Below are 14,121 nucleotides of genomic sequence, written 5' to 3'. Positions count from 1 at the left end.
TAGAATTACAGTCAATGTTTTTAGACTGTAGAAGTCTTTCCTTAGCGAGAAAAACCCCATATGCATGCATTCCTTATACCACCTCAAAAATTCCTTATACCACCACAATACTGATTAAATGATTTTCCGAATCAGAATGAGGAACTTGAGCTCCACTTGCAGTACAAATATTTCCTAAAGTGCTGGCCATCAGTCTATTGATCCTGACCAAATTCTGATTTCTTTGAAAATGTTTCAGCTTCTTATCACATTAAGGAAATGAACATTTTCAAAAAGCTTGCAACAACAAAGAGAACAGCCTGGTCTTTAGGCTTAATCTGGGTATTATTTTCAAGACACATTTTGGAGAGAGTCTTTGAGTGTTCTGCCGGAGGCTGGTCTCTGCCAGTGTTTATTTCTTGTACTGATGCAGTTCAGAGGTGATTAGTGAAAAAGATGCTGAAAGAAAGGGAATAAACGAGAGGACAGGTGTCATATTCTTTGTGTTCTCTTTCAGAGCTTGCACAGACGATTCCATGGTGGCAAATTTGGCACTATGTGGGTGGCTGCGTGACTTCAAATGCTCAGCTGCTCTGGCTCCCAGGGCACTGACAGACTGTCTCCTCCACTTTGGAACCCCCAGATGATGAGTCTCTGACCCTTTAAACAAAAAGCCTGAACACCATATGGTGATTTTTTTAAAGTGCTATCTAAAGATACAAGGACTTTATGAACAGCGTTTGGACATCACTCCACTGCATGGTGTCGGTTCATTCTACTGTTTCTGTTGTTAGAAACCACCTTCCAGTCTTTATCCTATAATAGAAGTATCGCCAGAGACTAATAGAAGTTTAAAGTTGGAACTTATAAACCATCTAGCCTAAGCTTCTAGAGGATTAAAGAAAGAACATGTGGAAAACACTTTGCAAACTGAAAAATTCCCCCTAAATGTATTTTGTTTTGAAGATGGGAAAACAAAGGACTAGAAAGTTATGACTTACCTATTATTCCTAAGGCTGAGAGGTAACTGCATAATCAATTTTAACATTGTCATGCACACTTTTAATACGAAGTTCATATAAAGTTTAAAATTAGGCCATGGGTCCCATGACTTCTTTTTTGAATGTATATTTTAAATGAGGAATTCAGGATTTTTTAGTGCAAATCTTATAAGCAATACACGAAACTTCAAACAAAGTAGTTGTCAACTGCAGCCAGAACTCTTCTGTATAGGTGAGCATACAATTTGGCCTAAGGAAAGTGCAAATCAGGGACCAATGTTATATGTTTCACAGGACAGACAGACACGCTTGGTCAAAGTGTTTCCTTTGGGTAAAAATAAGAGTATGATATAAAGAGTTGTATCATATTTTAATACCAGAAGTCTCCCAATGCCTTAGTGTAGGAGTACCTGCAATCCAAAAAGCAGAAAGGTATAGGCGGCCATCTAGAGGGGTCATCAGATCTCCGAGTCTGATGCCAAGGACGCCTAAACTAACAGAGCCACAGTGGGACTGAGAAGCAAGTTCGTACATGGCATCACATAGCGGGGGCACAAGAAAGAGACAGAACTGAGCTCAGACAAAACAGTTGATCTCAGGCCTGGTGACAGGGAAACCAGGAGGATCTTTACCTCTGTGCTTAGGGGCCATCAGTGGGGCTCTCAGGTTTGAAAGAATGGAGTTGAAGTAACGGTTTGTTGACTTCAGGATCCCCCATAGCATCCATTCTGAGGTCATACACAAAAGACCTGTGTGTCCACAGAGAACAGCTTCACAGAGACTTGGCTAAGAGGCAGAATCTGGTGGAATGATGGTCCCTGCTGGGATCTTGGCTGAGCCTACCATCCTGTTTCCTCATCCTCTCATATAACCCGAATGCCTCCCAGCTCTCTGCACAGACTGTAGGATTCCCTGGCCCAAGCGTGCTCCAGTTCCTCCACTAAAACCCCCTCCCACATTTGCCACGCTTCCTCGCAGCTGCCCACACGGTGGCAAAGAAGACTCAGGGTATTGCTGAAGAGAGAGGTTGAGAAATTCAAAGAGGAAAAGGAAGGAAATGTAGCAGGGTTAACTTTACTCATGGCTAAGATTCAAATTAAATGCCTTGTTATAATCTGACCTTCCTTTAGCTTCTTCAGTTTTAACAGGGACGTCAGCAATAGGAAGAAATGGGCAAGAACTGGAGTGATTTTCAAGTTATCAAATGAATGTGACATGCAAGACAATCCCTCCATCTTAAACAGTGAGATTGAAGTACAGGGCACGTTCGTGATTTCCCAAGCCTGAAAGATGCCAGATGTCCACTATCTTGTATTTCAGTACTCAGCCCCTTTTATTTGTTTTCTTTCATGAAGTGGTGACGCCGGGGACGGGGACGCCTAACGTTGCTTATTCAGTAGCCCTGTCAAAGCTACTGATGACAACTGTCAGCACATCGACCCCCCATCCCACCCCTCTCTGGTCAGACTCTGCCTCCTGTTCTCCAAGCTAAAATCTGGCAGACCCAGGAATCCAGTGGTAGAACTGCGATAGACCTTATTTCTCAACTCCCCCTAAGGGAAGAACCTCTACCCACACTTACTCCCGGCATCCGCTTCCATTTTAGTAACTGAGCGAAAGGACCGCATTAAATTACTCCAATATCAAATTAGAAAACTTGAAACAAATATCCACTTTTATAACTAAAATATTGCCCGATTTACCTTCTAAGCTCATAAGAGGGATGAAAAATGGTTAACATAGAGCACAAACACTACCAGAGAGCGAATATCTCTCTCAGTGTGGTGCTTAGGATAAACATACATTCACATACTGTTTATTATACTTCAAAAATTAAAAAAAAAGTTTAGTGTGGGGAAAATTTTTCTAGCTGTATTTAGAGAGTGACCTGAGATGTGGGAAAGTTGTCTAGTGCTTATGTTATTTTTTTCACCCACTTTTGAATTCTTTGAGGCTACATTTCCCCTGAGTTGAGCAGAGATTGCCACCCACCTTGGCTCTTCCTGCCTCTGCCCTGACAGAACCTCTTTGTTGTTTTATCTAATCAGATTCAGAGGCCCTGCTATGGTTGGCTCGCTTGGATTTTTCAAGGAGGTTATATTTCTCATTTCCCAGGCTTCGGAAGAACTAAAAATAACTGGGTGAAAATCTGAAAGGCAAAACTGCTCTGTCTGCCAGCATTGTAAGGAGATAGGATCAGCCAGCCTTCACCAAAAGAGAGCATCTCTGTCCTGTGATGATTAAAGCAAACTTCTGTCTCATACCAGTTTGGTAGCTAGAGCCTCCACTTGGTTTGATGTCTCTATTTAATAAATGTATTTTTCCTTATTTGCCACCTAAAAATATCCATCTGAACACCTATGCTTCCGTGACCATCTTAAAAGTAAAATTGCTTGGCCTTCACGTTGGTGCATGTAATATTTAAAAACAGAACACAACAAAACAAAACAACTAGGTGAGTAAATTTAAAGTGGCACCAGTAGAAGATGTTTTATCCGAATGGCCGCTCCCACCATTGGTATACTTGCAGCTACTTTCTGAAATTTAGTCTCATGCTAGTTTTTTTTGCCGCTCAATGTAGAATTTCCTCCAGCAGCCGAATAGTATAGGGCCCTAAGATTCATTATGAAGGATTTACTAATCAAGACAACTAGTCCTCTCTTTTCAAGAGGCTTTGCTGGCAGCAATATCCATCTCCACGTTTTCAAAAGCCGGATTATGCCCATGAAACATGGGTGAGGGAACATCTGTCATACATGAAAGATAAAATATATCTGGCGTTGCCTTTTCATGTTTTATTTTTTAGAGCCATAAAAAATTAAGAGACTAAGTCAGGGAAAAAGTTCAAAAAAAGGAGTTTGTACCATTAACTCTGCTAGGGCGTCAGAGGAGATATAGGATTTCAGTTCTGAACTTACAAATATGTGAAACTAGAGATTATGAAAATAAATATTTAGCCATATTCCTAGTTGTCTTTTTGTAGAGGTTAACAGTTTCATACTGAATTAAAAGCAAACAAACAGTGGTGAATTAAGAACTTTGTTCAAACTCCTCTCTTTGTCATGTTCGCAGTGATAACTCCTCCTTATAAAGCTAAGCAATAAAAAAAGATAAAGACTTTCTAAGATAACACTAAAAAATGACATTATTATTGGAAAGCATTTCCATGCGACACTGAAATTTTAATAAGTAATTCATCTTAGATATAACACATGAATATATATCACACATAAATGTAAATAACTGAGTTCAATCATCAGGTTTGCCAGACAAATTGTTTCATATATCTGAGCCAAGTCCCAGTTAAGAAGTTCAAATAATAAACTTGATTTAAGTGTCAGACCGTCAGCCTATGGGAACAGGAAGGGTATCATTCCCAATGTCTTTTGTGTTTTTCCTACTGAATACAAAAATGGTGGGCAGAGATTCTGGGTTCTCTATGTGGTTTCTGCAAAAATTTTTTAAAATTCTGACCACTGTTAAGCCCTGCCAGGGCAAGGATCATCTCTACCTTATTCACAGCTCTTCTGCAGAGCCTATCAGTCACCGGTGCTCACAAAATATTTGTTGAATAAATGAACAAAAGAATGAATGTATGAACTACCTGGATGGAAATGGTCTCATTTCCAGTGATAGATTTTACATGAGAAATATAGGAAACATGCAAAACTTTTTGGAAGCGTAGATGATAACATTTTACTGTCCCTCTCTAAAACATTTTTCCAATCTAAAGCTTTGCAAACAAGGAAATAGAAAATTTAAGCCATTATCTGAAAAACTGAAGCCTTCTGTTACTAAATAGTTATTCCATGCAAGGCTTTGTTTAAGAGAAAGAAAGGATGAATGGATTAGCAAGGAGCAGGAAATCTCTTTGAGGAACTTTCTGTGTCTGATATAAAATGAGACGAAGAGAAGAACATATGGTGCAAAAAGGTCACAAACAAACTGACAAAATACTATTTTACAAAATGAAAATGGTCGACATCTGCATGATTTTGCCTGTCCAATAGCCCTTGTGCTTATTTTCATTCCAAAATCTTGTTTTGCTGAAAATGCCTTTTTAAAGCATAAAAGTTCATTCCAAACCATGTTGTTCCAACAACCATGCCTGTTCCAAAAATTTGTTCAGAGTCAAAAGCCACAAATGCTTTGGTACAATATGTCTATAGGTCCACCCTTGCTCACAGATTGTTATTTGGGAATATCTTGAAAATATTTATGCAGTTCAAGTCAATTTGAAGTGGGATCTTGTACACACAAAGTTTTAAAAAAACCACTTGATCTCCATAATAAAGAGAAGATATAGTTCCTCATCCATATTAAATGATTTCACATACTTGACATCTCTCTCACCTGTAAGTGCATAGCTCTCCTATAATACACATGTGCACACACGCAGGAAAGGTCAGTTTGTTTTTTTTTTTTAAACGTTTATTTATTTTTGAGACAGAGAGAGACAGAGCATGAACGGGGGAGGGTCAGAGAGAGAGAGAGGGAGACACAGAATCTGAAACAGGCTCCAGGCTCTGAGCTGAGCTGTCAGCACAGAGCCCGACACGGGGCTCGAACTCACGAACCGCGAGATCATGACCTGAGCCAAAGTCGGACGCTTAACCGACTGAGACACCCAGGCGCCCCAATGGACAGAGCATGAACGGGGGAGGGTCAGAGAGAGAGAGAGGGAGACACAGAATCTGAAACAGGCTCCAGGCTCTGAGCTCTGAGCTGTCAGCACAGAGCCCGACACGGGGCTCGAACTCACGAACCGCGAGATCATGACCTGAGCCAAAGTCGGACGCTTAACCGACTGAGACACCCAGGCGCCCCAATGGAAAGGTCAGTTTTGAATGAAAAGGACAAAACAGAACACAGTGGAAGCCCACTTCGAAAGGCATATACTAAGTACACCCATTTTAATTTTCTAGGTAAATAGATCAGACCAATTTTCATAATTATTTGCTAAGCACCTACCAGTGCCAAGTACATTACCAACACCATTTTGTGTCTTAACAACCCAGAGAGATAGGTATGGTGACAAAACCATCGTTCTTTCCCAAACTGTCCAATGATTTTTTAAGCTGTGTTCCATGTGTAGCAGGTCATTTTTGACTGGATATCGACGCATGTAGATACCCTCCACCTTTTCCCCTAACACATATGCATGCATATGCATATACACGCACAAGCACACCTTTACAAATATATCTGTTTGACTTCATTTATTCGCCTTTTTTTTTTTTTAATCAGGGTGAGGTTTGGTAAAAGAAGGTATAGACGGAAGGGATGGTATGGTGTCTGTTCCCCTCTGGACTAGTAGAAAGGATTTATTCAAAAGACAATGAGTATAGGCAGATGGAAATGTTCAAATGTGCTTTGGACCGTGGAAAAAGGCATATCAGAGTGTGGGAGAAAGGGCCCTTATATTCACCTGTGTGGGCACCCAACATTGTTCTGGCATCCAGGTTAGGGGGCTTTGAGAGTACCTGAGACTACGCTGGTGTGGACATCAGGTCTTCATGGAGGCAGTGGCAGTGTGTAGCTCCTCCACACGGTATTGCAAGCAGCTACCAGGGCCGCAGAAGAGAAACAAGGCAAATCCACCTTAAGCACAGGTGAGGACCGGCGGACACTTTGGAGGGAGGCTGTGAGTCTTCTGTTATAGCTCCACACATGCATACATACAGATGTATGTTACACCTGGAGCCTTTGGATTCTGAGGAGGTGTCCCAATGCCGTCTTGGGACTTCTGGCCTCTGTGCCTGTTTTGACCAGAGCCTCTTTATCTTCAAATGTTTTATAGATCGGGGTTCCATGGCATATGCCCTTTGAAAAAGTATTCTTGTGCTTTTAAAATGTAAACTACAAAATTAAACCATAATGTACCTCGTTTCTAACTAAAACTGAGGTTGAACATCTTTCATAAGTTATGCAACAAAAAAGCTTGTCATGGATGAAAGAAGTTGTAAAGTAGCTTTGAGAGTAGTTGCCTTTGATAGTCTGAAGATATTTTCATTAGCCAGCTATTTAGCTATCTGTAACTCTCAAAGGTCCTTTAACTACTCTGAGCACCCAAAAGGTCATTCATACCTTTCCATCCCTCACTTTTCTGCTCCAATTAAGTTCTGTATGTGCACCTGCCTGCTGGGTAACTCCAAATATACCTTAAATTCAGTAATTCGACATAACCAAAACCTCTTTGTTTTACTTAGTCAATGGCCCTATCACCCTTCTATCCATCCATTCTCCCAAGCTAAAAGCCTTAAAGCCTCATCAACTTCTCCCTCTACCCCAAAGTATAAGTCACCCAAACACATACATTTAGCTTCTGGAAAATCTTGCAAATCCTCTTTCCCTCTCTTTTTATCATTGCACTTTTCTTTTAAAGCCTTCATTATCTCTTGCCTGACCATCACAATAGTTTTCTATCGGAACTCCTATCTCCATTCTTTTCTTTACCAATCACAACATCAACAACAGAATTATTTTTTAAATGCAAACATGATCATATCATTCCCTTATTTTAAGCCTTTAATATGAAAAATATATTTAGCACAGCAGGAGATCCGTCACACTCTACCCTAACTTTCTCAACTCAAACATGAACACCATTGACCTACATAGGGTCATTAGTTGCAAGAATTATGGCTGATAAAAAAATTATGACAGGATATATTGAGTAGCTCATAGAAACCTTGGGAAGATTAAAGAACCAGACTAGAAAAGGCAGGAAGAAAGAGAGACAAAGCAGAAAAACCACAGCCAAAAGCAGACTACAAAACCGAGGCAGCGGAGACTGTTACTACAGCCACCACAGGACAATGGTCATGTGCTTTGTACCACTCTCTCTGGATACTGTCTCTGGACAGTGTGTGCGGCACTAGCCCCACAACCACGGCCCCTGGAAATGTCAACCCCGATGATGCTATTAACACCAGAAGGATTGTCCACTCGATGTGTTTTTCTGCTTCCCTTCCTTGCTCCATCTGAGTGGCAGAGCCTAAGTTAGATAGCCATTCCTTGCCAAGAAAGGGGGAAGTGGTAAGGACTGCAAAAACAAGAGTCCGAGTTTTGAGCTTCATAGGGAGAGCCCGGCCGTAAAAAGTGAAATTAGATGTTGGACAACAAAAATCAACAGAGGTACAATCTCTGCTTCAGCTACTCAGGATATGCAACATTTTCCAAAAGAGACAGTGCTGTTCTCAATGTTTGAAAGATGGTTCCCTGTTTCTAATAAAGCAGCACGTATCTCCTTTATTAGAAAGGAGTTGGTGCTTCTGTAATTTGAGGTCACTATGCTTTATTGTAGCACTTCCCACAAGGTATTGTAATTATTTTACCACTTCACAAGTCAATGTCCCATGCCAACAGGGAGTTCCTCTTGGCAGGGACTATGTCTCCTATCTCTGTGCCTAGGCATTATGCTCAGGACAAATTATGTCCTCGGTAAAATTTGTTGAATAATTTTTGTGGCTTCCCTAGGAAGAATGTTTGGGGCCTACAGGTGACCCCTGAAAGACCCTGGCCTCCACTGTCAGTAGCAGAGGCACCATCTTTCTCTTGCCCGGTGACAGGAACTTAAAGTTTCTAGAACTTTCTTTACAAGACAATTGCAAGCTGGGAGGCACTCCTGACATGAACAATGGCCATCAGTCTCATAATCAACACCTCTCAACTCTGCTCTCGGTCCTAACGTTTATTATGGTGTAGACTTCGGTATACTGCTAAGGTGTTACATTTGTACTCAAGCTTATTGCAATTGTTTTATTGCAATTGTTTATTGCAATTGTTTTAGTTATAAGCTGGATAATATAGCAATCGTGTGAAAAGTCTTCTATTATTTCATAGATGAAAGTTAAAGCAATTTTAAAAGTATTGAAATCCTGTTAGGTAGTACTCATTCACACTAAAATATATGTTGTCTTCTCTGTGCTATGAAGATAGTAAAAAGCCCATTGTCTCTACCTAGATTTCAGATTGCAAATGAGACAAAATTCTCCAAGCTCTTTAATGTCACGCAATATGTCAGCATAACAACATAAACTGATAATTTTCAGCATATCTTTATACGCTTATATTTATTTTTTAAATATATTTTTAAATGTATTTATTTTTTAATGTTTATTTATTTTGAGAGAGAGAGAGAGAGAGAGAGAGAGCGAGAAAGAGTGGGGGAGGGGCAGAGAGATACAGGGAATCCCAAGCAGGCTCAGAGCTGTCAGCCCATTGTAGGGCTCAAACCCACAAACCATGAGATCATGACCTGAGCCAAAATCAAGAGTTGGACACTTAACTGACTGAGCCACCCAGGCACCCTTATAGTTATTAAATTTCTAAAGACAATAAATGTCATGCTAAGCATTCAATTTTTTGATCCATAACATAATGGAAGATAGCGTTCTTCATACTGTTAGTATTAACTGCAAGGTAAAGTATTTGTGAACAATGTTCATTTGTTTCACAGATGAGATTTTTTACTTGGTATCCACTTAGAGGTTGGCACAAAAGCAACATGATTCTTCAATAAGCACCACTGTTAGTTATCAGCTGGATACCTGTTGGAGGTACAGAGAACTATTGTCCCCCAGGTATTTAAGAGATAGTGGTCAAAAGACATGGTAATTATTCCTCCAACATGCACCACACTTGCTCAAAGGAAATCAAACTGAAATAGCTAATTGGAAAGAGAAATGATAGAATAGTTAAAATAAAAAATTTGTGTGAGGAATAAATATACATAAATTCCGGGAGAAATGTAATTATTCTTTTGTAAGAGTCATGATATATTGTTTGTAATATATCTAAACATATTTTTTTATTGTACAACTTAAAGCTTTCATCAGTGTGCCTGGGAAGGTTGGGCAGTCCAGCCGTCCTTTATTTTAATAAAATCTTTCAACTTGGCTTTTTAAAAGAACCTTTCTATTCCATTCAGTCTTGCTTGTATTCTGTCATATGTTCTGCCAGTTAAGGTGTGAGCAGTATTTTTATTAAAGTGTATCTTTGTCCTTGCCTTACTTCTGTCTCTAAATTGCCTTCTCATCTTCACCTTGGGCCCCTGCATTTTGTCCAGTACTCTAAGAAATCAAAGAATATGTGAGTTTCCAGCCTTATGAAGAAAATATCTAGATTCACTGTGACCTACATAAACGCACAACGATGGAAGGAAGAAGTTTTGTTACAAGTCTCAACCAGCATATCTACCATTTCTGTTTTAATATTCATTTATTTTATTATTAAGGCATTATTACTTTGGACCCCTTCCACATGAAATCTTAATTATACATGTACAACTTCCTTTATCTTCATGTAAGCTATAAATGACCTTAAACGTTTGATTATTCAGCATTATGTGGATTTTTTAAAATAGAAAACTCTCACATTAGGAACTGCCCATGGAATGGGGATAAACATGGGAAGTGGAGGCCTGTCAACAATCGTTTTTCAGAAAATTAAAGTATTTCCTTTTCTGATTATAAATGTACTTTTAAATAGATATTAAACAGAGAACTTTAGTTTTATCTCTGATAATTTATTTCTATTCCAAAAAATCCCAATCAAAAAGTTAAAAAATATAAATAAAAGTAGTGAATACTTGCATGTTTCATTTATTACTTTGAATTTTCCCTTTTTCAAACTTCAAAAAAAATTGCACTCCCCATGCCTATAATTAGAAAAATATAATAAGATATAAAGAAAATTAGTCAAATATGTGCCCCAGCCCAGATAACCTTCATGTATAGCCTATGCATTTTTTCTATTATATATATATATATATATATATACACAAACACATTTAACAAAATTCAAATTACAAATTCTAAGTTTAATATTTAAAATTCTATCATATACTAAGGTTTCCATCTTTTTTTTTTTTTTTAAATTTTTTTTAACGTTTTATTTATTTTTGAGACAGAGAGAGACAGAGCATGAACGGGGGAGGGGCAGAGAGAGAGGGAGACACAGAATCGGAAGCAGGCTCCAGGCTCTGAGCCATCAGCCCAGAGCCCGACGCGGGGCTCGAACTCACGGACCGCGAGATCGTGACCTGAGCCGAAGTCGGCCGCTTAACCGACTGAGCCACCCAGGCGCCCCAAGGTTTCCATCTTTAAACCCAGAGAAGTTTTCAAAAATTAGAAAGAAATAGAAAAGAAAATAGCTTTTTGTTTATGAAGAGTTGTCAGAACTGCAAATGTAAAACAAACTCAGATTAGCAGTATATTCTGGATGTGTTATCCAGACCTTAAAAGACTATTGATCTGAGCCAAAATTACACGATTCTCTTCTAATGTTCAGATGTTACTTTCTAGGTAGCCTGTCCCTAACTAGTTTCCATTCCTGTTCCTGCCTACCCTGCCAGCACCCCTTCTCCACCAGTGTGATTCACAGGGCTGTGGGTCTGCTGCAGAGGGCTGGGAGTTCTTAGGCTTTCCAACTTAATCTCCGTGATGGTAGACCTCTCTGGTCATTGGTCTGCCATGTTCCTAGATGTTTTGCTTCAGAGTATATTTGTGATGGTGACACTTCTAAGCTCTATAAAGTGTCTGCCTCTCATAGCTGAGACTGTCATGAGAGGCCTTCCCCTGAATCAGCCTATGGCTTTTTCTTAGATTTACACATAAAGCTTATGTTTAAAAACCCATGGTTAATGTTAATAATGTTAATATGTTAATATGTGACTACATCTTTATTTCTTACAGTGTGTGTTACACATTTTAAAATAAAAAATTCAATTTCAATTAAAATTAAATAAAATTTATCTCCTTTTAAAGAGTATCAAGAACTCAGAAACAACCTTGACATATGGAGGTCATAATGTCATGGATTCTATTCTACTTTTTAAGAAAAACAAAACATTAACACCTTTCTTCCTGGGGAGGAGGGACAGAACGGGGAGTACAGATCCTGCATCTTTACCTAGGTATTACAAGTAGCTTTCAGAGTAGGTGAACAGCTTAAATGTGTTTATTGTTGTAAGAGGAAGGAAATGAAACTGCTGGAGAAAGTTACTTTAAGTTACATTAACTTATGAGGAAAATGTGGCACAAATAGTAGAGCTTCCTGTGGCTTCTCAAGGACATTAGGGCAGGTAACTTATCCAGAAGGTCAGCACCAGTGGTCATAGCTGTTCTAACTCTGAGGGACTCTATTCTTGAGCACTAAGCAATTAATCAAGATCTTTTATTTGTTCTGAGCGCTTCAGAATTAAGACACAAAATGAAAGAATTTCCCAATTGATGCATTATTCGTTCAAATTAAAAGAAGCAACTTAGTCATCCATTCACTAGACCCTGGGAGGGTAGAGCACATACAGATTGGTGCTGAGCAGATACTGAGCTGATAGAGGGGATTCTACAATTCCCACATCTCATTGTACTAACCCTAGACATGCGGCTACCATTGCTCTCATTGGGATTATAGAGAGTAATAACAGATCACCACATTTATACTGGAATTGTAATTACTCCTGCCTAGAAGTACTATATTTGCCTACACACAGGCCAAGGACAATCTCTCTACCTAATACTCAAGGATGGGCTAGAAGGTGGGGGGTGGGAGGGCACGGGTAGACCATTAGCCCCATCCATGTGACAGCCATAGAAAAGCTTTAAGCGATAACTTAAACCAGCAGATAATAAAATGGGACCAAGAAATAAAGCCAATAGTTTCGATGACTAGCTATGGAATCTATCTGTGCAAAATATTTGTATAATACAAAAATTAATAATGCAACACCCAACCTCAAGGAGTTTATGATATGCTAAGAGAAAGGAAAAAGAGGAAGAGCAGAAATTCAATAAATCAATTAAAATATAAAAACATAAGAAAAATATTTTCTATTTATGATACAAGCAAAAAAAGAACTCGATTCCAACTTGAAGTATCAGAATGTCACAGAAAGCTTGGCTGTAGGCATGAAATAAATCTTAATTGGATGTCCTTTTGCTCCTTATGCAATTTTCCCAAAGTCAAGTAGATCATTTAATAAGGCATTAGTGTTATAGAGCTATTTCTATTCTCATTGTCCTTGATTATTAAATGTGGAATAATGCAGGTGGTGGATTATTCCGAATTTTTCTTCCTTTGGCTTTTACCATGAGAACCAGTTCATTGCTCATTAAAACCTGCTGCAGAGGCCAAACAAGGGAAGGGATGGAGATGAAATTCATTTTGGAACTTGTTAGAAGCATTGGTGAAAGATTTGGTGGAATTGTAGAAACAGTTTCTTCATATTTTCTTTCTCTTTCAAAGAAACCTTGTTTTTCATCCATGAGATTTATATGGTGACTAGAAAACGGCACGTGCATTTTGACTTTCTGAATAAGGGAGTTCTTCAAAAAAGAACTTCAAGAAAAAAATCTCTCCCATTTCATATCAACTATTAATTTATATTTTTCCTTTTAACATTGATTACATAACCAAAAACAAACAAAAATAGAATACGATATTTCTCAACTAACAGAACACACCAGTATTTACACAAGTAGCAGAATGTATTTTCATGTTAAAATTGATGGACCTTAAATTTACTAATGAATCAAGCAAGTGTGAACAACAAAAAGTCTAAAAGTAATATTTGGAAAACCCAAAGAATGACTTTAGAATAGTTATTATTATCAAGAAAGGAGCATGGACTAAAATAATAAAATCTGTGAAGATTGCTGAAGCTGCAGCTTCTAATCAACCTCTCCCAACCACCACACATCATGGTCATTGTATGTAGAGAGTGATTTCACGTAGGAGTAGGCTGCACATGTAACAGTATGGAGGCTTCCAGAACTTGAAAGCCACTGGAAGATTAAAGAGTAAATCCAATAAGACACAACTGACTCTAAAAGGAGAACAGGGCACCTGGGTGTCTCAGTCAGTTAAGCATCTGACTCTTGATTTTGGCTCAGGTCATGATCTCTGGGTTTGGGAGATCAAGCCCCACGTCAAGCCCTGTGTCAGTCTCCACGCTCAGCATGGGATTCTCTCTCTCCCTCCCTCCCTGCCCCTCCCGTGCCCTCTCTCTCCTTCTCTCTTTCTAAATAAATAAATAAACATTTAAAAAAAAGAGGAGAGAAGTGAGGGGAGGGACAACTGTACGGACATTAGTAAAGACTAAGGAGGTTTAGCTATTGACAAAAATAGCCCATGAAAA

The sequence above is a fragment of the Panthera tigris genome, chromosome B2 (assembly GCF_018350195.1).
Source record: "Panthera tigris isolate Pti1 chromosome B2, P.tigris_Pti1_mat1.1, whole genome shotgun sequence".
NCBI lineage: Eukaryota > Metazoa > Chordata > Mammalia > Carnivora > Felidae > Panthera > Panthera tigris.
The sequence above is the reverse complement of the archived record's forward strand: the minus strand, read 5'-3'. Positions refer to the sequence as shown.